General features: G+C 40.0%; 1 long non-coding RNA gene across 2 annotated transcripts; it reads left to right on the forward strand.

Moving 5' to 3' along the window:
* The first annotated feature begins 2,288 nt into the window (after positions 1 to 2,288).
* LOC106510320 (uncharacterized) lies at positions 2,289 to 20,371 on the forward strand. 2 transcript variants are annotated; one of them, XR_014803494.1, is made up of 6 exons: positions 2,289 to 4,271; positions 5,128 to 5,295; positions 7,831 to 8,003; positions 11,050 to 11,235; positions 13,678 to 13,758; positions 14,860 to 20,371. It is a non-coding gene; the product is annotated as an uncharacterized LOC106510320 (long non-coding RNA). The 2 variants fall into 2 exon arrangements; XR_014803495.1 differs by lacking the exon at positions 5,128 to 5,295 and adding an exon at positions 5,296 to 5,371 and having other exon boundaries at positions 4,202 to 4,271; positions 14,860 to 16,293.
* Positions 20,372 to 21,941: the final 1,570 nt, after the last annotated feature.

Here is a 21,941-nt window from a genome sequence, read left to right on the forward strand (position 1 = left end):
AAACGCAAATCAAAAGCACCATGAGGTACCACCTTACACCAGCCAAAATGGCCATCATAATAAATCTACAAAATAAATGCTGGAGAAGGTGTGGAGAAAAGGAAACCCTCTTACACTGTTGGTGGGAATGTAAATTGGTGCAACCACTATGAAAAACAGTATGGAGATTCCTCAAAACACTAAAAATAGAATTACCATTTGATCCAGCAATCCCACTCCTGGGCATCCATTTAGAGAAAACCATGACTCACAAAGACACATGTACTCCAATGTTCATTGCAGCGCTATAAAAAATAGTCAAGACATGGAAACAATCTAAGTGTCCATCGAAAGAGGAGTGGATAAAGAAGAAGTGGTACATATACACAATGGAATATTAGTCATAAAAAATGAAAGAAATAAGGACATTTGCAGCAACATGGATGGACCTAGAAATTATGCTAAGTGAAGTTAGACAGTGAGACACAAACATCATATGCTATCACTGACATGTGGAATTTAAAAAAAAGGACTGCAATGAACTTCTTTGCAGAACAGATACTGACTCAGACTTTGAAAAACTTGGGGGTGGGGGATGGGCTGGAGGTTTGGGATGGAAATACTACAAAATTGGGTGGTAATAATCATTGTACAACTATAAATGTAATAAAATTCATTGAGTTATTTTAAAAAAAGATACATGCAGAGTTCCCATGCTGGCTCAGTGGTAAAGAACCTGACTAGTATCCATGAGGATGCAGGTTCTATCCCTGGCTACAATCAGTGGGTTAAGGATCTGGCATTGCCATGAGTTGTGGTATAGTTCACAGAAGTGGCTCAGATCTGGCATTGCTCTGACTGGGGTGTAGGCCGGCAGCTGCAACTCCAATTTGACTCCTCACCTGGGAACTTCCATGTGCCACACTTGTGGCCCTAAAAAAAAAAATACATACACCCCAGTGTTCATTGCAGAGCTATTTACAGTAGCCAAGAAATGGAAGTAGCCTAAATGTCTATCAACAGAGGAATGGATAAAGAAGATGTGGTACATAAATATAAAATGAAATATTACTCAGCCATAAAAAAGAATGAAATAATGCCATTTTCAGCAACATGGATGGACCTAGAAATTATTGTACTAAGTGAAATAAGGCAGACAAAGACAAATATCAATAATATGCAGAATCTAAAAAAAAAAATACAGTGAACTTATTTACAAACTGGTAAATAACTTTTACATCTCACTGATGTGAGATGATACCTCATTGTAGTTTTGATTTGCATTTAATGGTAATTACCAATGTTGAGCATTTTTTCATGTGCCTCTTGGCCATATGTGTATCTTCTTTAGAGAAATGTTTCTTTAGATCTTCTGCCCATTTTTTGATTGTTTGTCTGGATATTAAACTGAATGACGTTTATATATTTTGGAGATTAATCTCTTGTCAGTAGCAGAGTTTTCAAATATTTTCTCCCAGTCCATAGGTTGTCTTTTCATTTTGTCTATGGTTTCCTTTGCTGTGCAAAAGACTTTAATTAGGTTCTTTTTGTTAATTTTTGCTTTTGTTTCCATTACTCTAGGAGCTGGATCCAAAAAAAAATATATTACTGTGATTTATGTCCAAGTATGTTCTGCCTACATTTTCCTCTCAAAGTTTTATAGTATTTGGTCTTACATTTAGCTCCTTAATCCATTTTGAGTTCATTTTTGTATATGGTGTTAGAGAATATTCTAACTTCATTCTTTTACATGTGGCTGTCAAATTTTCCTGGTACCACTTATTGAGGAGACTGACTTTTCTCCATTATATAGTCTTGCCTTCTTTGTCATGGATTAATTGACCATCAGTGTGTGGGTTTATTTCTGGACTTTCTATCCTGTACCATTGACCTATATTTATTTTTTTGTGACGGTACCATACTATTTGGATAACTGTAGCTTTGTATTATAGTCTGAAGTCAGGGAGTGAGAGTCCTTCTTTCTCAAGATTTCTTTGGCTGTTTGGGATCTTTTATGTTTCCATGCCAATTAAAAAAAAAACTTTTTTTCTTCTCTGATTGCTAGGCTAGGACATCCAAAACAGTGGTAAGAGTGGGCATCTGGAGTTCCCGTCGTGGTGAGCTGGAAACGAATCTGACTAGGAACCATGAGGTTGTGGGTTAGATCCCTGGCCTCACTCAGTGGGTTAAGGATCTGGCATTGCCATGAGCTGTGGTATAGGTCACAGATGTGGCTCGGATCCCGTGTTGCTGTGGCTCTGGTGTAGGACAGCAGCTACAGCTGTGATTCGACCCCAAGCCACGGGCGCAGCCCTAAAATGACAAAAAAGACAAAGAGCGCACATCTTTGTCTTGTTCTTGATCTCAGAGAAAATGCTTTCAGCTTTTCACAGTTGAGCATGAGTATGATGTTAGCTATGGGTATGTCCTACATGGCTTTTATTATGTTGAGGTAGTTTCCCTCTATGCCCACTTTATGGAGAGAGACAAAACATATTCACTTTGAATCATTACATATTATATGTTTATGTTACAAAGTAGAAATAGAGAATGGAACATATTAATTATAATATGCAGCAGAAAGTAAATGACTTTCACGGTGCAAGTTTTGGTCTTGGCCAGAAGAGGGAGATGTGGAACCACAAATAACATCATGATTTTCTTGACTTTCTTCTGATAGTTCTGAGGAGGGAACCACTGGAGAGTCTGGGGCTGGGGAAAGGAGGGCTGTTAGCATTTGGATAGATAAGTCTCTGAAGCTGCTGTCTCCCACACTGCTGACTGTGCAATCAGAAATCTAAAAACTAGGGAATTTTTGTCAAAAGATCAGTATTCAAGTTTCTTATAACTAGTAATTTTTCATTCTTTTAAATGTGAAAAGATGAATGTGATTACTTATATTTTATTCAGTGTAATAGATTCATTAGTTCCTCTTATAAATTTCACTTGTTTACTTAAATTGCATAAATTCTACTTAAATAACTATCAAGGCCTATAGGGGTCCAATTATGTTTTTCACAGGCTTGTCCTGTGTGAATGGGGTCTATCACCCCTCTAATGGGGTCTATATTGTTTCATATTCTCCAGACAATTCAAGGAAGAGGAAAAACAAAACAGCCCATAAATGTACGTAAACATGTTCATCAATGCCAGTAATCAGGGAAATGCAAACAAATAAAAAGGAGATAGCATTTTAGACTCATCATATTGGCAAGTTGGTTTTGGGGGTTTGTTTTTTTGTTGTTGTTTTTTAAGGGCCGCACCTGTGTCACATGGCAGTTCCTTCCCAGGCTAGGGGTCAAATCAGAGCCATAGCTGCTGGCCTACACCACAGCCACAGCAAGACAGGATCCGAGCTGCCAGCTGCGTCTTTGATCTACACCACAGCTCATGGCAATGCCAGATCCTTAACCCAATCAGTGAGGCCAAGGATCGAACCCGAGTCCTCATGGACACTAGTCAGATTTGTTACCACTGAGCCACAACAAGATCTCCCATACTGACAAGTTTTAAAGTCAAATTTCAGTTTGTTGGAAAATGGACACCTTCATGCACTGCTAGAAAAGTTTAAATCAGTACAACCACATTAGAGAGCAATTTTGCACATATAACAAAGTTAATGATGCATATACCCTACAATCCAGCAATTCCACTCCTCTATAAGTCGAAAACCTGGCTGCCACTTAAACTCATTATCCCAGTTGGCTATCAGCCTATCACTCAGAAACTGTTGCATATGCACATCAGGAAACAAAATCAAAAATATTCACAGCAATGTTGTTTATAACAGCAAAAAAATTGTTCAACAGTGTAAATGTCCATCAACAGGAGAAGAGAGAAATAAAATACAGTGTAGTCATTCAGTAGAGAACTAATGAAACCATACAAACTCCAGGTACCTGCAGCAACACGACTGCATTTCTTAAATGAAATTTTGAGAGCCACTACTAGGCAAAGAACACACACAATGGAAGTCTGCGTGACATCACGCAGTTAAAATGAATGGATTAAGCCTGTATACAAATCTTGTGTTAGTGTTCTATGGCTGCTATTAAAATTTTACCAAAAATTTAAGTTTAAAATAACACAAATTTATTATCTTACCTTCCTAGCCATCAGAAATCCAAAATAGGGCTCACTAGTCTAAAATCATGGTTATCAGCAGAGCCGTGTTTCTTTCTGAAGGCCTCATGGGGGAATCTTGTTTTCTTCCTTTTTCCAGCTCATAGAAGCCTCTGGCCTTCTTTGGCTAATAGCATCCTTTCTTCATATTTGGAACCACCAGCATCAGGGTGAGTCTTTCTGATTCTCCCTCTTCTACATCTCTTAAATTTACGAGGACCCTTATGATTACACTGGGTCCCACCAGATAATCCAAGCTAATCTCATGATTTTGTGATTAGTTGATGTGCAGCCTCAATTTGATCTGCAAACTTAATGACATTTTGTCGTGGAAGGTAACTCATTCACAGGTTTCAGGGGTTAGGATATGGCTCATCTTGAGGGTGGAAGGGAGGATTTTCCTGCCTACCACAAATTTCGGAAATAAAATATGGGTAGAAGACAATAAAGAGTGATGTGTATTGTACAACACTATATATTGCTGTAACACTATATGTTTGCTTTTTTTTTTAAATCACTGAGATTTATTGTCTCACAGTTATAGAGGATAGAGGTATAAAGTAAAAGTGTTTGCAGAACCGGTTCCTTCAGAGAGCTCTACAGTTGAATCTATTTCATTTCTCTCGCTTAGCTTCTGGTAACCTCAGGTATTCCTTAGTTTATATGTTTTGATTTGTTTTTAAATGCTACTGCTACATATTGCTTATGGGTATGTACATATGTATTAAAAGTATAAAAACATGTATGTGAAAGATAAACACAAATTTTAGATGAAAAACTGCCTCAGGAGAGAGGCAGATTGGCAGAGGACTCTACAGGCATTTTAATTACTTAGCAGTGTTTGAAAGAAAAAAACAGTGAGAAAATGAGATATAGAGCGAATATATCAAAACTAGATTGGAGAAAGATTGATAATGCAAACATGGATGTTTACTTTGTTTTTCTCTATGCTTTCTGTATTTTTGAAATAATTCATCATTTAAAAGACAATAATTATGTGCAACCCCATGACACTGTCTCATTCAGATGCCCTGTGAATTGACCAATCTCAGGGAGATTTTATATCAAGGAACTTGACTCCTTTATTCTCCATGGTCTAACAGAAAACACACAGGACTGTGTCCAAGCCCCAGGGACTCCTACTAACTATACGGCCACAGACAAGTCCCTTCACCTCTTGCTTTTCTGTTGCAGGTAAGTTTAAGGGTCAGAAGAGACGATACCTAAGAAAGTCCTATGAAAATGTTTAAACTAGCGGCCACCATAGAAAGTAGGTTGATTTTCTTTTTTTTAAGTAGGTTGATAAACACATCATCTCCTCTGATTTGTTAATCTCACCCCTGGCAATGGGCTCAATGTTTAATCTGGGGCTGTGTCCATTGGCCTTTGCTGTGTTACAAATGCCAGAAAACCCATCTCAAACCTGCTTAAAGAACAAACACGCAGGGGCACTTGTTGGCTCACAGGAACACACAGGAACAAAAGTCCAGCAATTTGGGTGACGTTAGGTACAGACTGGTCTAGAGATTCAAACCAAGGCGCCATGGCTGCATTTCTCAATCCTCCCACTGTCATTCTGAGCTTCATCCTCAGACTGCCTCTCCCAGTAGAGGCACACCTGAAAGCCTCAATCCAGTGAACCCAGCAGAAAAATAAAAGTTTCTCTTCCTCTCTGTTTTCACTAAAATATCAGCTTCCAGGAAACTTTTCTCTCATCTATCACTAGTTCTCTGGCATCTATAACAATGCTTGCACATGGAATTTGCTCAATAGACCTTTGTTGAATAATAAATAAATAAACCTCATAATGCTTAAATAAATTAACCTTCATTTATTCCCCCTTTCTTTTCTCTTTTATTTGTATTTAAAGATAAATATATGTCACATCATGTAAGCATATAAATACCATATATACTTATTATGCATATTACTATCATTATTATCCATAAACTCATCAGCCTGCGGGTAAATTACATCTACCAATATGCTTCCCTTTCTGATGCCTATTTCCTCTTTTCAGATGTAACTAGTACCGTGTATTTTACTTATCATTTTTTTGTCTTTCAAAAAATTGTGTATATATGTGCCTAAATACATATTATTGATTGTGTCTTTTAGGTTCCTAAAAGTGATTCCTTTTCTTGTTTGTTTTTATTTTTTATTATTTAAAAAAAATTATTAGAGTATAGTTGACTTACAATGTTGTGTTAATTTCAGGTGTATAACAAAGTAAATCAGTTGTATATTATATATATGTATATGTATATGTGTGTATATATATAATATACATAATACTAATATGATAGTATTATGCATAATAAGTATATATGGTATTTATATACTTACATGATGTGACGTATATTTCTCTTTAAATACAAATAAAAATGTGTATGTATATATATATATGTGTATATATATATATATATATAATCTCCATTTTTTTTCAGATTGTTTTCCCATATAAAGTGATTTGGGTTTTTTTTTTTCTTCTTTTTTTTTTTATTTTTTGCTTTTTAGGGCTACATCTGTGGCATACGGAAGTTCCCAGGCTAAGGGTCCAATTGGACCTACAGCTGCAGGCCACAGTCACAGCAACAGCAACGCCAGATCTGAGCCACTTCTGTGACCTACACCACAGCTCATGGCAATGCCGGATCCTTAACTCACTGAGTAGGACCAGGTATCAAACCTGAGTCCTCATGGATACAAGTCAGGTTCATTTCTGCTGAGCCACAATGGGAACTCCATAAAGTGAATTCTTTTTGTATATAGTCTTCTAGGACTTGTTTCTGTTGTTTATATTCAACATCAAATTTCTAAAAATTCATCTATATTGTTACGTATAACTATAGTATGTCTTTCCCTGCTGTATTAAATTTCATTATGTGAATAGATCAAAATGTATACATGCTCTGTCCTGCCAAGAGGCATTTGGCCTGTTTCTAGCTGGGGCTGGTTCCAGCCAGGATTCTGTGAACATTCTCGGACATGGTGCTCATGTGCAGGAATGTCTCTGGAACCACTGTGGGCATCATCACAGAGTTTCAAGGATGTGAATTTTTTGATCCTCAGTTCCCACATACATTCTTTCCTAAATCCATTTTCCTGTGAGGGAGGTTCAAGTTCAGTGGGACCACTTATCTTTTCTCAGTTGCCCTCTGGCTAAAAGTGCCCTCCTCCATCCACAATCTTCCTATGATACACTGGCCACCAGGGTAATAACCCTTGGCTAAAAGGGGAGACTCTTGGAAGTACAATGCCAGGGCTGAGGAAGTAGGTGACTCTAATGACAGGGGAGAAGTGACAGATTATTAAGCCTCCTGATGGTCACTACATTGTCATATAATTCATGAAGAATTCAAAGAACTAAAACCCACTATATTCCCGTATACTTAAGTGAAAAGTTTTCTCAGCCTTTTCATTTATCAGAAACAAAAGGAAAATAGAAAGAGAATCCATAGTAAATTCTATCTTATTTCACAAATAAGTTAAAATTTTCCATAGTAATTGGAAAACAAAAGCACCATCCATTTCACTAAGAGATGCTTCTCCATGTTTAATAATTGGTTGGCAAAAAATCCTAATATACTGTTTGATCAATTGTGTAGCAATAATAATTTTAATGATAATTTGAGACAGAATTTTTAAACACTTAGAGCCCTGTGGTCATAAGAAGTAAAATAAATGTTAATAAATTAAAACTTATTTTATATGTATTTTTTCACACAGAATTACGACAAGAGAACAAGTGACAAGAAAACATTTTCAAGCACAAAATATATTATGTTAAAATAAAATTCTATGGGGAAAGCAGAGTGGAAATATTGATTCAGAGAGATAAAAGAACAATGCAAAACTCTTGTCTGTTTAAAAAGAGCTCATCCAAGAGCTTTTTTATGAAGGTAAGTACCAAATCACTATGGTAGTTAGATTCCATTAGATACATTTTAAAATGTGAAATAACAGATATATATAGATATATATACACACACATATACAGACACAAGATATATAAGATATATATATATATACAAGACAAAGGCAAGTTATTTTGCAAGATGATTGTACCAATTTACACTATCTCCAGAAATTCATTTTCTTTGCTAATTGTTCACTTGAATTTGCTAATGAGTTAGCTGAATTTCCCCCAGTAGGAAAACATTACTTTTTGCCAACTCCTCACTGTTCACCGAGCCCTGCTCCTTGGTTAATGCCAAAGGCAAGATCTCTGTCAATTGGAGACCTTCATCTATTCATCAAGTGTTTTCACCTCCCAGCTTTCGTTTACACCATTCCCTCTACTTAGGATGCCCCTCTCCACCCAGTCCCACCAGCTCATCATCCCGTGCTTCTGGTCTGAACTCAAATGTCATTTTCTCACAAAGGCCTTCCCCAGCCATCCTACCTAAGCTTCCTAATTCTCCATCATAGAACCTTCTAGAACTTTTAGAGTTAGACACTGTACTATATATTTGTTTCTTTGCTCATATATTGCCTATCTCTTGCCCCAGATTCTAAGCTCCTTAAAGGCAAGGGCTGTATCTGTTTTATTCATCTACATAGGCCCCAGCATTGAATATAGGTCCAGATTATATAAAATCTCCATAGATATGTATTAAATAAATGAATGGATGAATGCGTTTTTTTTTCTGATTGTAAAAGATATTGTCTTTAATTTAGTGATGACTGGAGGATTAGAGCAGGATATGACAGGTGTTTCCACAAGTTTAAAAAAAAAAAGCCTTATTCAAGCTTTTATGCTTCATTTCCATCTGGACTTATTGAAGATAATTCTAGACTTTCAAGAACACCCTTCAAAGTCCCCCAACTTTTCTTTTTCTTATTCCTGTTCTCCCTTGTCTTAAAAATACCTTCCTTAGAGTTCCTGCTGTGTCTCAGCAGGTTAAGAACCTGATTTGTATCCATGAGGATGCAGGTTCAATCCCTGACCTCATTCAGTAGGTTAAGTATCTGGCATTACTGTGAGCTACACTATAGGTCGCAGATGGGTCTTGCATCCCGTGTTGCTGTGGCTGTGGTGTAGGCTGGCAGCTGAAGCTCCATTTCGACCCCTAGCCTGGGAACTTCCATATGCCGCAGGTGAGGCCCTAAAAAGAAAATTTTTTAAAAAAGGTCTTCCTTTTCTTTACTCTCTTTGTTAATAGGTTCAATTCTAAGAAGATGGATAAATTTGGCAATGTTGCAAATGAAAAAGAAAATCCCTCTTTAATGTTTCCCCCACCTCTAGCTCTAAGTTTGCAGACCAGCTTGGACTGTCAGGGATTGCACATGCAATCAAGAGTGACAGAGTCCATGGAGTTCCTGTCATGGCGCAGCAGAAACGAATCTCACTAGGCACCTAGAGGTTGCCGGTTCAATCCCTGGCCTCGCTCAGTGGGTTAAGGATCCAGCATTGCCATGAGCTGTGGTGTAGGTTGCAGACGTGGCTCGGATTTGGCCTTGCTGTGGCTCTGGCATAGGCCAGCAGCAACAGCTCAGATTAGACCCCTAGCCTGGAACCTCCATATGCCATGGGTGTGGCCCTAAAAAGACAGAAAAGACAAAAAAAAAAAAAAAAAAAAGTGACAGAGTCCAGACTGTGCTACTCCAAAATATGGCATCTTGGCATAGTAAGTATTTTTAAGCTTGAAGGAATTGGAGAAATGGCAGTTGCTGGAAGGACTCTCTGACCTTCCCTGAAGCAGGGTGTTAGACCTTCATGTGAGAGGTGTTCTTCCTACATCCAAATACCCGAGAAGAGGAACACCTTTATCCCCAAAGATGGAGAGAAATCTGAAGGAACAGGCCATCACTACACTCAGCTCATACCCTTTTGTCCTATCACATTTCTCACAACCTTCCGCTCATCCAGCCAAGCATTAAAATGCTCAGGTTTAGGGGTTCCCACTGTGGCACAATGGGTTAAGGGTCCCACTGCAGCAACTCGGATGGCTGCAGAGGCATAGGTTCAATCCCTGGCCTGGCACAGTGGGTTAAAGGATCCAGTGTTGAACTTCCATATGCTGGGAGTGTGGCCATTCAAAAAAAAAAAAAAAAGGCTCACGTTTAACAATGTCTCCAGGTCTTACTTTCCTCATGAAGGTTCCCAAGGTTTCCATGTCACATAAAACTTATGTTAAGTAAATTTGTAGGCTTTGGTCTTGTTAGTCTGTCTTTTGGTGCAGAGCTCAGTCTAGGACCTAAAAGGGTAGAAGGAAAAGATTGTTTGCCTCCCCTACAACAACTAAGATAAATTGTCTTCAAATTCTCTGGTACAAGAGAGCAAGTCAGACAACAAGCCAAAGGCCCTAAATAAAACAGTGTGCCTCTCAAGGAAAAAGCCAAGTGGACAAATGCTTTTTCTCAAACTACTTCTGTATTTAAGTTTTCTTGAAATATTATTAGGGTAAGCACCTCTTTGTCTCCTAATAAAAGTTTCTTAGGTGTATAAATATATATATATTTTTTTTCTTTTTTTTGTGTTGCACCTGCAACATATGGAAGTTCCCAGGCTAGGGGTCAAATCATTGCTACAGTTTCAATGGTGACCATAGCCATAGCAACACCAAATCTGAGCCTCATCTGTGATCTACCCTGCAGCTTGTGGCAATTTCAGATCCTTAAGCCACTGACTAACGCCAGGGATCGAAACCACATCATCATGAGCATTATGTCAGGTTCTTAACCCACTGAGCCACAATGGAAACTCCAAAAGTTTAAGATTACACTGTCATTTTAAGCTCATATTTTTTTAAAAAGTCACATTTATGAGAGCAAGAAAATTAAAATTTTAAGTCTGCCTCCATCTCATTTCCAGTTGCGCCTCCCATTTACATTCTTATGAATCTGTATACCTTAAACCTTATTTAATGTTGATAATAATAAATTACAGAGGTTTGTGTACTGTATCTCATTTAATTTGATTTATTTTTGACTGATGGCTTCTAGGCAGAACCACCTAAGCCTTTGAGAGAAGAGAAGACTGACAGCAGCCTCCTCTGGTCCTGAGGACACATCTTCTCCACAGGGATCTTGCGCTGCTGTCAACACCCAGCACCCAGCAAGCCAAGAGCCCACCCACAGCTGCTCTCTCAGGCAAAGGACTGCAACCCAGATCTGGCCCAATATGAAATGGTGAGTTTGCTCCCTCTGCTTAATTGGGACATCCCTCTTCTCCTGTCCTCTGATGTTGGCTGTCCTGATTCTTGGGCCTTTGGACTCAGATTAGGACTTAAACCATTTGCTCCCTTGTTCCTCGGGCCATTGGGCTTGGACTAGAAACATACCACTGGCTTTCCTGGTTCTCTGTCTCTCAGAAAGTAGATCATGGAACTTCTCAGCCTCCATAACTGCATAAGCCAATCCTTCATAATAAATATATTTTAATCCATATCACATTATTTCTGTTTCTTTGGAGAACCCTAACTCCTACAAGGATCAAGTATTTTAGAATCCTCCAGATTCAGGGGCACCTTCCCACACAGAGCCGGACTTTATTTTCATGTTTTTCACTTACAACTAGACAGAAATTAAGAAACACAGAAAGGTAGAGACTAGCCAGAAGTTGTCAGCCTCCTTTTATTTCTTGAAACAAGAGCATCAAGAATCCTGGATATAACTTGCTCTTCTTCTGCTCTCTCCCTTCAGTGATCTAAATGGTCTAGGGCTCAGAACCTGCTCCATTCCTGGATCTTTGGGGACAGATGAGAGAGGGGCTGTCCTTCACCTGCCCTGAGCCACTGTTAGCACAAGTGGGCGACTGCTCAAAAGGTGGCAGAGTGTTTTAGGGGGGAACAGGGAGGAGTTTTGGGCTCTTTTTTGCTTTCTTAAGAGGAAATCTCGTGACTCAATAGTGACATCTAAGCACTGTTACCCTGGGAGCACTGAGGGGAGGGGTTATTTCCCCCTATTCTTTGATAATAACATTAATAAAAAGAAAGCAAACAGTCTCTTCAATAAAAGGGGGTGGGGACCAGTTGTTAATAGGGAATTAGGAAACTCATGTACTCTGTTCCATTACCACAAATATATAATCAACAGCAGAGTGGTTAAGTAGTCAACTCTGGAGCTGGACTGCCCTGGTTCTGATTCCAGCTTTGCTACTGACCAACTAAACATCCTTAGGAAAAACTTGTTACCCCCTCTGTGTCAATATCCTCATCTATAAAATGGGGCTGACAATGACAGCACCAAACCCACAGGGCTGTGATGGGGATTAAATGAGTCATGCATGTAAAGTGCTTGGAGCTGCCCTGGTACACATTTAAGTAAGTAATTGCTGTTGTTATTGTTGATGTTGTTCTGGAAAGGAAAACAAAGATCTCCTTGGAGGCTTAATTAATAATAGCAGACACTGCTCAGTTTTCTTATTCCAAATTGGATGTCATCACTCCATCAAAGAGATAGAATTTCAGGCACTGGGGAAAAGCAAGTAGGGGAGCTATTTTGGCCAAAGAGCTTCTCAGGGGCCCCTGAGTCACACCCCTTGCTCTACCTCCTTGCTCCCCACTGTGCTCTCTGCCACTAATCCACAGCTTACGGCTGTGCCCAAACTTGAGAAATAAATGGATCTGGAAATCCCAGTTCCACCCAGACAGCCTGCCTGGGTTTATGCAACTCACCTGGAGTTTTCAGGAAGCCAGTGAACGAGGTATGAATTTGAGGAGAGCGTTCCGAGCCCAAGAGGACAGTAGCTAGCTACTTCTTTCGTTAGCTTCTGTATGTATACAAATATACTTTTTTCTCCTATTAATCAATCATTCTTGCTCCTAAGAATCATATTAATATAAACAGTTACAAATTTCAGCTAGATGAATGGGCTATGTTCTATAAATACTAACTTGTTATATATTCTGTATTTGCTATATAAAATCTTAATTTTATCTTACCACTTTTCAATATTCTAATCTAGTCAATTTTCTTATGCCTCATTTTTCTCATTTATAATTTAGAGACTTACCTCTTTTTATAGATTTACCAGAAATTAAAATATTTTGCTAATAAGAATTGTCCTCAAAATCCTACCAACATGGAGTTCGCATCGTGACTCAGTGATAACGAACCTGCCTAGGATCCATGAGGATGTGGGTTCGATATCTGGCCTTGCTTAGTGGGTTAAGGATCCAGCATTGCCATGAGCTATGCTGTAGGTCACAGACATGGTTCAGATGCCACGTTCCTGTGGCTGTGGCTGTGGCTGGCAGCTGTAGCTCTGATTCGCCCCCTAGCCTGGGAACTTCCACATGCTATGGGTGCAGCCCTTATAAAAGCAAAAAAAAAAAAAAAAAAAAAAAAAAATCCTACCAATAAAGTCAAGAGTTCAATGCCTTGGAGTTCATGCTGTGGTGGAAGAGTACCCATGGCGTATCTGCAGCCCTGGGACACAGGTTCCATCCCCTGAGGCACAGTGGGTTAAGGATGGGGCTGCAGCTGCAGCATGGGCCACAACTACAGCTCAGATCTGATCCCTGGCCCAGGAACTCCATGTGCCATGGGGCAGGGGGGCAGGCAAAAATGGGGAAAAAAAAATCCCCTAAACCTCTTATACTACTCGTTTTCCATAACTTTATATTCCAGAATTGAGGGGAAGCTGCAGAACTGGAGAGAGGGCTGGAGAGAGCATTTCTACATGGAGAGCAGCTACAGAGCATCACTAAGGTCAGCACGTTACTTACTTCCATGTTATTGCCATCAACACAGTTATTGGGACCTGCATTCTTATGATACAAAGAAAACTGTAACTATCAAGTTTCAAAGTAAAGATTAACAGACTTAAAACCAAGAAAACCTTCAGTGTTTTAAGAATGCAATGTTTTGCTAACATATTCAAAGAAGATAAGTGTCTGCACTTGCTGCCGCGATGGGTGCAGAATGCTCTGTGGATCTTTGTACTCTGGGATTCATCACAGCTGCATACATGTCATTAGACTTTTAAGACTTATTTTATTTTATTTTATTTTATTTTATTTTATTTTATTTTATTTTATTTTATTTTATTTTATTTTATTTTATTTGTCTTTTTGCCATTTCTTGGGCCACTCCCGCGGCATATGGAGGTTCCCGGGCTAGGGATCGAATCGGAGCTGTAGCTGCCAGCCTACGCCAGAGCCACAGCAATGCGAGATCCGAGCCGTGTCTGCGACCTACACCACAGCTCACGACAACGCCAGATCGTTAACCCACTGAGCAAGGGCAGGGATCGAACCTGCAACCTCATGGTTCCTAGTCAGATTCGTTAACCACTGAGCCACCACAGGAACTCCCGTAGACTTTTAAGATTTTAAGAGGGGGGGTTCCCAGTAGAAGCTGGATTGATTCTTAGGAAGCTTTTGGACACGTGAGGAATTGACTTGTCTCTATATTCAAGAGGAGGAGTATTAGCATTTGGTGACCGGGTCCAAGGCCGGATGTCCTACAATGGCCAGATCAGTCTCCTACCAGTCAAGAACTGTCAGAGTTCGCTAGTGGCCTGGCGGTTAGGGATCTGGCATTGTCACTGCCATGGTTTGGGTTTGACCCTAGTCCTGGGAACTTCTGTGGGCACGGCCAAAAAAGAATAAAAGAATTGTCCCATCAGGCATTCATATATGTATCATATTGGTTTAAATTATCTGAAACTCTAATCTGACTCCATTATACTTGCTAAACACAAAGTATTTTTTATGTAGATTGAGTATGCCAAGTTTTGATGCTAACATTCATACCTACTTTCGTCTTGCATTCATTGACTTACACATCTTTTTTTTCTTTTTATCCCAGGTTTATTGAGATATAATTGACATATAAGATCTGTACATCTTGGATGGAATATCTTCTGGCCTTATTACTTCTCTAATATCTAAATTTATCTGACTACTTCAAGCCTTCTAGTGTAGTTGCGTCTGAGTATTTACAAATTGAAGTTTATATCATTTTATCATGATTTACTTTGTTTTTATTTCTCCTTCATTTTACAGGTAGGGTATTATGTTGATTGTTTAAAGAAAACTATGAGTACAGGTAAATTTTATTTTCCACACATTTTCTTTAATATTTACTACAAAAAGGAAGCAATCAGGGTAGTGAAACTATTCTGTATGCTACTGTATTAGTGAATGCATGTCATTATACACTTGTCCAAACCCATGGAATGTATAACACTAACTGTGAATCCTAATGTAAACTATGAACTTTATTTAGCTAAAATAACACATCAATATTGGCTCATTAATTGTAATAAACGTATCACACAAGTGCAAATTATTAATAATAGAGGAAATGTTTCTAGTAGGGGAAGTGGCAGAGACAGGGGTCAGAGAGGTGCTCTCTATGTTTTTTGCCCTCTCTAGTCTTAAAACTGCTCAAAAAATTAATACAATTTCAAGGTGACATTGGTTCTTATTGGCCTGAGAACTACTGCTTTAAAGAAAGACCTGGTACTTAAAAATTCAAATCTATATAAAGAAATTAGAGCAGATGATAATTGTTTTCCAGAAATGTTCTTTGCTTTACAGAAAGCTATACCTTGGAGTCTTTTAAATAGCAAGTGTCTCCATTATATTTAATGAGATTCTATTTGCCAACCTTCCACTTCCCGGATATACTCACCAGGAACATACCCATATCTAAAATGAGGACTAACTATATAGACTTGTTTCTCTGTGCAAGAGGTGACAAAACTAGGCAGTCTTAAAATGTCAGCTGCCAACGTAAAGCAGCAGCAAGAAGGGGAGGAGTCTGTCACTCATCTCCTAAAATATTAGCATCAAAGATATTTGCCTTTCTTGATATAATCATTTTGGTAACATTTCCTCTACATACCAATCCATCTCTGAGTCTGACAACTGAATTGAAGCTGCCATTTTTTGCCAAACTTTGGCTCTTTTCCCCTGAGTAATAATAACATTTTTTTTTTTTGGTATAAATGATGGGATTTAATACTTTCATCAGGATGGGCTCACTGAATATTCATATTCTGCTTATATTGTGCAGCAGCCACATGGGAAGTTGTAGTGGGATTTCAAAGCAGAAAATAGTAACTCTGATGAGAAGACTGTTATGTGTGGGTGTTTGGAAGTTATGAAGATGAGATTAAACAAAGCAAATTCTATTTTAATGATTGGTGCAAAATGGAAACATGATTTTGAGCAGATGGTTAAAAATATTATAAAGCAGTTTTATTCAAAGAAAATTACAGATATTTAAAAGCCTTGATTTATTTTAGCTCTAGTTTTCGTGAAAATTGGAGACAGTTCTTTTTGGAGGGGCGGGGAGCTAAATTATACAAATGAACATTTTAGAAGAATCATTCATTTTATAGTTCTCTTTTCCTGCTTCCCTCCCTGTGATGCATGTCTTTACCTCTTTCTTTTCTATTCTTTCTCTCCACCCATAGTATCTCCTGCACTGACCCCTCCAGCGCCTCATCTAACCTCATCTTTATTCTTATATTCCACCCTCTTCCCAGCCAGGGAAAGTGCATCAGAATGAAACTGGCAAGATCTTTTGACAGCTTGTCTTTACTATTCTGTGCCAGAAGAGGGAAAGTGGCTGTTTATTTGGTCCATTTCCACAAGCTGCTGTTAAATTATGGGCCAAGTTTCTTTTAAAACAGTGATTAATATTTCTTGATTGAAAAACTAGCAGACTGCACTGGGCTAATCCAACCTATGAGTGAGTGGGCCTTTCCAGATCTGGACAGGGTTCGACTGAGGCTTCCCTTGGATATTTGGAAGTGGGTTTTAATTTTTGAACTTTGTTTATGCTAGTTGCAGAGTGTAGGCTGATAGTGGTTGAATCATATGACGTTGCCATTTATTATGTCAAAATGGTCAAATATCAGCATTGTCATATGGGTCAACTTAATAGACAGTCAATAAATATTTTTGAATAGAACTGAATAGACTATAGAAATTATTCTTTAAAAGATTTGAGATAGTATATAGGAAATACAGACACAGTAAAATAATAAACTACAAACCAAATCCATTAAGATCAAAAAAATTCTCAACATAGGAGGTTTAAACAAGGAGGTAAATAAGACACAGATACACACTATAAAGTCCCCCACAATTGCAACAGTTTTTCTATAAACTTGGAATTTAACTTTCTGCACTAAAACAATAATGACAATGACAAGAACAAACAATATTTATGTAGCACTTATTATGCTCTTGGCTTGGTGCTAAGTGCTTTATATACACTTTGCATTTAATCCCTACCACAAACCTATTAGGGAAATTCTTTTTCACATTTTACAGATGAAAAAGTTAAAGCAAGCTTTGTAATATCTCAAAGGAGTAACAGTCCAGTTTCTTAGAGATACATTAAATTGAAAAAATAATCTTGACAATGTTATCAGCATTACTTAAGTAAATGTAGCATGCCCTTTTTTTTTTTTTTTTTTCTTTTTAGAGCTGCACCTGAGGTATATGGAGGTTCCCAGGCTAGGGATTAAATCTGAGCTACAGCTGCCGGCCACAGCCACAGCCACAGCAACACAGGATCCAAGCCACATCTTCAACCTATACCATAGCTCACGGCAATGCCAGATCCCCGATCCACTGAGCAAGGCTGAGGATTGAACCCACGTCCTTACAGATACTAGTTGGATTCATTTCAGCTGTGCCACAGGGGGTACTCCAGTACGCCTTTTATAAGAGTAGTCATTTACTATCCCTTGGGCCTTGGTCAAAGATTCTCGAGCTTAAGAATCACCTGGGCACATGCCCATCACCCCAAGTTTGGATTCTCTGGGTCTTTGCTCCTCCAAGTGTGGTCTTTATGACAGCACTATTGGCGTGGCTTAAGAAGAACAAAATCTCAGGCCCCACTCCAGAAGGCATCAGAATCTTAGTTTCGTAAGATTTCCAGGTGATTCATATGCACATGAAGTTGAGAAGTATGACTAAGTGTAGAAGAGCTATCTTGTGTCTGAATTCTAAACATACTCCTATGGTGATTCTGATCTAGGTGATCAATGGTAAGACCATACTTTATAACGCTCTGGGAGCTCCCTCTGTGGCTCAGTGGGTTAAAAACTCAAAATAGTGTCCATGAAGATGCAGGTTCCATCCCTGGCCTTGCTTAGCGGAGTAAGGATCCAGGGTTGCCACTGGGGTGTAGGATGGCAGCTGCAGCTCCAATTCGACCCCTACCCCGGGAACTTCCATATGCCGCAGGCGCGGCTGGAATGAATGAATGAATGAATGAATAAAACTTCCCCAGGACATGATACCAAAATGCAATCCACTGAAAGCACTATTGCAAGCAATTTGAGAAGACAAGGGGTCCTCTAAGTCAAAACAATGTAAGATATGCATGCACAACAGTTGGTGTTCTGATGCTCTGACTGGATCTAAGAATAAAACCTTGGATATTGGCAGGGTTTCCTCTACTTTTTCATCCTAAGGAGCAGAGGAGAACATATTCCTTATGTGAAGGGGGAGTAGCAGACTGGCCTGCCTCAGACATGAAATTCTTAGACACTGAAACCATAGCTAAAAAAAAATCATGTGAATTTGGCATTGACTTCTTAATGTATTTGTATTTAACTTTTCAGAATGATTTAAATTATTTACCACTAGGAAAAAATGATACTGCAGTAAGGTGCATGGTTTATCTGGTGGTTGCAAGGAGCCAGGCATATTTTCCTGCCTACTCCCATGGTTTATGGTCAGATGGTAAATTAACTTCTACTTCTAGAAATTTGGAGTGGTCTTCAAAGGGAAATACTAGATATCAGGGTGGATTAATAATGTAGTATGGATCCCACTCTCAGGCACTCCAGATCTCTCACAACTTGCCCCTAAAGAATGAGGGGCAGATTTTAGGGGCCAACGTGCAGCCACCCCTGTTGTACAGCTAAGAAAATAGCTATTCCAAGGGGGAGAAAAGTCACAGAATTAGATTCACAGTTGACTGTCTCCCACATTTGACTCATCATGGCTTTCTGGATTGTAAATCCCAGGCATTCTCCATATAAGATTTGTGAAGCAAAATATGGGGAAGATAAGGAGAATCTGAAGAGAAAAAGCTATGGGAAAAAAAAATAATAAAGAATTGTTAATCGCACTGAATGGGTGGGTCTAAAGAGATCCACCAAGGAAAAACCATGAATCAGTCACATACTGTTCAAGGTTTGTGAACCTGCTTCACAAGTATAAAAGAACCATAAGTCTTGAACAGCAGAATGGCAACCTGGGAAAGCACACTTTGGAGGCAAGCAGATATGGGCTGAAATTCTGGCCCAGCCAAGCCTTGACACATTTCCTAAACTTCCCAGATTCTCACCTGTAAAATAAGGACAATGGTGTCCACTTTGTAGGGTTCTTGTAAGAATGTATGCAGAATGCTTCATTTTGTGGGTGGGACCCAATCTTCTGCTACAATACAAAGGTACCTTATTGAGACATTAACATTCAAAAATTTATTGACAGTTTACTGGGCATCATGATAAAGCCAAAGATAATTAATATGCTGTCTCCATTGTTTAAATAGCTTTCTCTCAAAGAAGATCAAGACTAAGATAAAAGTAACAAAGATAACTAACAGTCACTGGATAGGTACAATGGTCTGGTATAAGAACTTTTAAAGGATTATCTTGGTAAGTACTTATGATATTCCGAGGAACTAGGCATTAACCCATTTTACAGAGAAGGACATTGAGGCTGGCAGAGATGCAGTAATTTTTAATAGCTCACTGAGGAAGCAGCAGACCCAGGATTGATCTCTGGGCACCCTGTCTTTGGAGCGCATAAGTACTACAGTGATCTAGGTCTAGACTCAGCCAATGATTCATTTTCAGGGGCTGCATTCTCCGTTGCCAAGGTGTATTTCTCAGGCACAAATATGAAATAAATTCCAGTAGCCCGTGGATGGATGATATGAATCACATTTAGATTTGACTACAATTATCACCAAGGTGAGTGTCTTGTCTCTGGTCTCTCTAGCCCCATGGCCAACTCATCCTTCCATCCTGCCAACAGTTATCTTTATAAAACATGCATATGATCATGACACTTCTCTACTTAAAAGGCTCCCTGCTGTCTGCAGAATTGTGTCCAAGAGCTTGGCTCTCTCAGTTGGCCCTCACCTTCCTTCTCAGCCTCTGCTTTGGATATTCTGGCTCTTCACCCTACACTCTTACCTAAGACAGCGCCACATGAAATTAGGGCAATCGAGAATTCTGTAGCTAACCTCCTCTGTGGCAAAATGGAAAGGAACAAATAATTTTTTATTGTTTCCTTACATTCTCTCCTGTTGATATAAAGTAAAACATCTGTCATCGCCTGTCAGGGATCTGGTACTTTTTTATTTTCTTTCTTTTTTTTTTAAGGCCACATCCGTGGCATATGGAAGGTCCACCTGAGCCACAGCAGCTGCTGCAGCACACTGCACCAACCCGAAGCTCCACAGTAGCCCAAGGTGCTACAGTGGGATTCTTAATGCACTGCCGCACAGCAGGAACTCCCAATCTGGTATTTTATTTGTTTGTCTTTTTTTATCTTGTCAGGGGCACACCCTCGGCATATGGAGGTTCCCAGGGGTCAAATCGAAGCTGTAGCCACTGGCCTGCACCTCGTCATCCACTTACACCATAGCTCAGGGCAATGCCGGATCCTTAACCCACTGAGTGAGGCCAGGGATGCAACCTGCGTCCTCATGGATGTTAGATTCATTTCTGCTGAGCCAGGACGGCAACTCCCCCATCTGGTATTTTAGAGGAAGAGGTCTTGCAGCTCATTTCAAACTCCCCCAGAGAAGGATGCTGCTGCTTCTCCTGAGAATGCGACCCTTTCCCTAAGGTGAAAACCTACGTCCTACTCATCCTTTAAATTCAGTTCAAATACCATTTCGCTGGGAAGCCTTTCTTCTCAAACCTCTTATGCGGTCCCAGTTTCCTCAGGGCTCCCAGAGTAGTGAGCTCCCCTACAGCATTATTGTACCATCTGTAATTACTCATTTATACAACTGTAGATCGTGAGACTCTTTAGGGCAGGGTTCTACTCTCTGAATCCCTAGCTCTTAGCTTGATTTTTGGCTTGCTGTAAGAACTCAAAATGTTGTCTCATGAATGAATGATGAAAGTCTCAAAGTCCCTTCACTCTTTAGATCTCACAGGGAAAACATCTGATACTGGACACGCCTTTGGACACAGCACTTTGATATATCAGGCTCATAATATTTGAGAAGGAAAGGTCCCTTCAAAACCTAATGACATCCTAAGCGTGACCTGTTCCCCCACCACACCTTTCCTGCCATCGTAACCACCCCCTTCCCCCAAGATAGGGAGAATATGATCATGATTTTTCTCCGCCCAGATCAAAGAGCTTCGCCCTTCCTTGATTCTTAACAGCCAAGACGTTCACAATAGACTCCAGGGTTTCTGCTGGGTTTGGTGACATCTTCGAGTGACATCTTTCTTTCGTGGAGACATCCAAATCTGGATCTCCCCACCGGACTCTGAAAAGAGCCCCACTACAGCTCCGACCGGCGGCCAAAGACAACCCGCCTGGTCAGGAGGGGTTTTCCAGCTGTGCAGGCTGCACAGCCCCGGGAGGCGCTGGGGGCGTCGCCCACGGCCGCCGGGCTCCGCGCGCAGGCCCGGGCTGCGGTTGGCCACAAGAGGCATCCATCTTCCCGGACGAGCGCGGCGCTTCCTCACCGAGCCGGGCGGGGGCGAGGGCGGAGAAGGGAACGTGTGGCTGAGCCCACCCCTCCCGCGAGCCCTGCCCCACCTCGCCGAGCGCCGTCCGGCCGCCCGGGTCGCTGCCGCCCGTAGCTCGCTCCCGGAACGCCCAGGAGCCGCGGGGCCGTGAGAGCGCCGGCAACTTCGCAGCCGCCCCGGGGGCGCGGCTCCA

Source organism: Sus scrofa, chromosome 5 (genome assembly GCF_054392235.1).
Source record: "Sus scrofa isolate SSC_HxYL_T2T_F1_AM1 chromosome 5, Sscrofa_HxYL_maternal_Yorkshire_Landrace_v2.0, whole genome shotgun sequence".
NCBI classification, from domain to species: Eukaryota; Metazoa; Chordata; class Mammalia; order Artiodactyla; family Suidae; genus Sus; species Sus scrofa.